This window comes from Hydra vulgaris, chromosome 12, assembly GCF_038396675.1.
Source record: "Hydra vulgaris chromosome 12, alternate assembly HydraT2T_AEP".
NCBI lineage: Eukaryota > Metazoa > Cnidaria > Hydrozoa > Anthoathecata > Hydridae > Hydra > Hydra vulgaris.
This window is the reverse complement of record NC_088931.1, coordinates 58,372,501-58,375,923: the sequence shown is the minus strand read 5'-3', so window position 1 is coordinate 58,375,923 and position 3,423 is coordinate 58,372,501. Positions and strand designations below refer to the sequence as shown.

General features: G+C 26.4%; 1 long non-coding RNA gene across 1 annotated transcript in view; it reads right to left on the bottom strand.

The window, feature by feature from the left end:
• Nucleotides 1–408: 408 nt before the first annotated feature.
• The window catches only part of LOC136087854 (uncharacterized), a 4,410-nt gene continuing 1,395 nt past the window's right edge, over nt 409–3,423 (bottom strand). Inside the window, exons 2-3 of the long non-coding RNA XR_010642122.1 lie at nt 963–1,009; nt 409–591 (exon numbers count right to left, since the gene is read on the bottom strand). This is a non-coding gene — a long non-coding RNA (uncharacterized LOC136087854). The remainder of the gene's footprint in view (nt 592–962; nt 1,010–3,423) is intronic.

The following is a 3,423-nucleotide window of genomic DNA, read 5'->3' as shown; positions in this document are numbered from 1 at the left end:
TTATTATTTTGTCCCATGTGGGTTTCATATGGTAAATCCCACATGGGTTTTATGTGGTAAATCCTACATGGGATATAGGTGGAAAATACGACATGTTATAGATCTTAAATGCCACATATTTTAATCCAAATGGTATAAAAGTAGTCAATACCAGACAAATGAAAGTCCGAATGCTTCTATGATAATTTTTAAAATTCTTTTAAATTAAAAATTTTTTAAATAGTAATTTAAAATCAATCATCGAAGCTTTCAGAGAGGCTTAACTTAATCTGGTATTTGCTACTTTATCCCATTCGGTAATCAAAACGTGTAGCATTTTTGATCTTTTACATGTGATGTTTTCCACCTATAACCTATGTGGGATTTACCTTAAACTATTATGACGAAATTTTATAAAATTAAAAAACGTGTTGCAAAATGAATTTATTTAAAAATAAATGCTATTAATCAATACATCCAAAACGAATATTAAAAATATTATTTTTTCTTTTGCGATTTACACGCCGTTTTTTGTCAATTGAACTAATTAAATCGCTTCGGCTTGTATAATACCAAGGTTTTTAGTATCTTCTAACTTTCTTCAAACATTTTCTAAAAAAAAAAAATATAAATACAAATATATATAAATATAAATATAAATATATATATATATATATATATATATATATATATATATATATATATATATATATATATATATATATATATATATATATATATATATATATAAAGAGAGAGAGAGAGAGAGACAGAGAGAGAGAGAGAGAGAGAGAGAGAGAGAGAGAGAGAGAGAGAGAGAGAGAGAGAGAGAGAGAGAGAGAGAGAGATATAGAGAGAGAGAGAGAAAGAGAGCAATTTTAATAAGGAACCTTATTAGTCGAGCAATTTTAATTATTAGACAGTTTGAAGTCATTAATGACTACAATATTTCACAAATAATTATTTCCTAATTTATTACTTACAATGACTAACGTTTATGCGTAATGAGCTTGAACCCATGAGGAGAATCCTGAAAAAAAGTGATCAATAAGGATAAGTAGTTGAACAAAAAAACAAAAGCAAAAATGTAAAAACCTACTTTTTCAATGATGTAGACTTCTATAATAACAGGCCTTGACATCGCGCAAAATGCCGTACACGGCATTTTAAAGGCATTTTAATTATTAAAAAAACTTATCGTTAATTTGACAATATTATTACCTTACAAAGTTAACGCCTTGAACCTTACATCAACATCAAGACGATAACAACGTTATCGTCTTGATGTTGGGCTATCTAATTTATAAACCACATCACATTTTAAATTTATATACCACATCACATTTTAAAGATATCTAATTTATAAACCACATCACATTTTAAAGATTTATTAAAAAAGCGCGAACACAAACTTTCGTCTGATGTTAAAAGATGAAAATGTAAACACAGATTAGGAATTGGCCTTCAGTTTAACAACTTTGTTGCGCGATGTTAAGGCCTGTTATTATAGAAGGCCGCGGTCACACAATATAATATTCTGAAACTAATAAACAAACATCTAAATTTCTATAAGTAAATTTATTCTTTGATCATTGCCTTCATATCCTATCTTATTTTCATATCATAATCTATTATGGAATTACTTATATAACATATCACAACAATATTATTAAATTTGTGATGTTCAAATATCATATGAACATTCTCTAACATGTTCATATGATATTTGAATATAGTTCTTGAGTATATTATCTGCAAACAATTGACTGATGCAAGTTCTAATGTTGTCAAAAACCAAGCATGCATGCATGGGACACTGCAGTGTCCCACAAAGAAATGCAGGTTTGAAAGTCAAATTTTCTTTATTTAAAAAAAAAAATAAAATAGGGGGGAGATAAGGAGGTTTCTGTAACTTTTTTTAGGCTCCAAAACTTTTAACTTTATATATAATAAGGTTCATAAAACTTAAGGAACTAACGAAGTACATTGAGGAACAAAAACAGGATATTTACAGAAACTTTTAAATTTTTAATCTGGAGTACCACAGTGTAATTGGGAATAAAGTCTCTGGGTCCAGTATTCAAAGTAATACGATCTAAAGTAATATATAAATTAAATAAAATGCTTTAAAATGCATGCAGTTATACATATAACTCCTGATAGTTAACTATATGTATAACTAGTTATACATAAAATTTATTATACAAACTTATTTTTTAAGGTTATGCTTGAACAAATTAGCACCAATTAATTCAAATTCAAGTTTTAGTTCAAGTTCAAGTTATTTGTTCATTGTTTTTTCACTATTTTATATTTATTTGTTCAAATTTGTTAACTAGTACTAATTCTTACTACAGTAAGAATATTTATCATTGTTGAACGTGATTTTATTAGTAACTTAATTTTACTATCAACATATTTTGACAACACCCTTTACATTTTAAAAGATGACAGCTTTACTTTTCTATTGATGTTAAATTTTTTATGTTTCAATAACTCAGATTGAATTTTAACTGAATTATTATAAGCTTTGTAAGGGTTTGTTGTATATCAAATGGTGTTGTAAATAAAGTAAAAATAATATATATATATATATATAAATATATATATATATATATATATATATATATATATATATATATATATATATATATATATATATATATATATATATATATATATATAGTATTTAGGCTATGGGATCATCCATAAATGATGCCAGTAGATAGAGGAGCAGCGTGAGTTTAACAATAATTGACAATAAGAAGGGGATGTTGAGACCAAAATAATGTCAATTAAAAAATTAAATTAAAAAAAAAAGTAAAATATTTTATTTAAAAAAAAGTAAAACTAGCTATGAGCAGGTTTTAGAGGTATTTACACCAACAATGTGATCTAAAAACTTCTTGCTTTTGTTGCTTAAAACTGTAGAGGATCATCGGAAAAACAATTTAAATTCAGAAATTAGCTTGCTTATCTGAAAGAACAATTTATGTTTGTTTTTTTTACTTTTAGTACTGTTGAGAATAAATGTATAATTGAACCAGAAAAAAATTGATGGTATATGCATTTTGTATATTATATTAACAATTCAGATATACCATCATAATAAGATAACAAAAACTGATATCATTTTCAATGGGAGATAGCAAAAAATTGACTGAGTTTGATAAAGGGTGAAGTTGTTCAACAAACCGGGTCATCATCTGACATCATTATGCATAGATGACCCTACAATTTAAGTAAAATAAGTAATCAATTTGCCATATTTCTCTTTAGAAAGTGTAAGAAAAAAGCATTGTTATGCTGAGAACCTACCTATTGAGCAAGCTTTGACCACCTATTTTATAAATTTGAGAGACAGAAGTGGAAGTGCGAATCACAAAAGAACTAATAACAATCCTCTAAATTGATTTTAACTTTGTAGACTAGCATTAATATAGT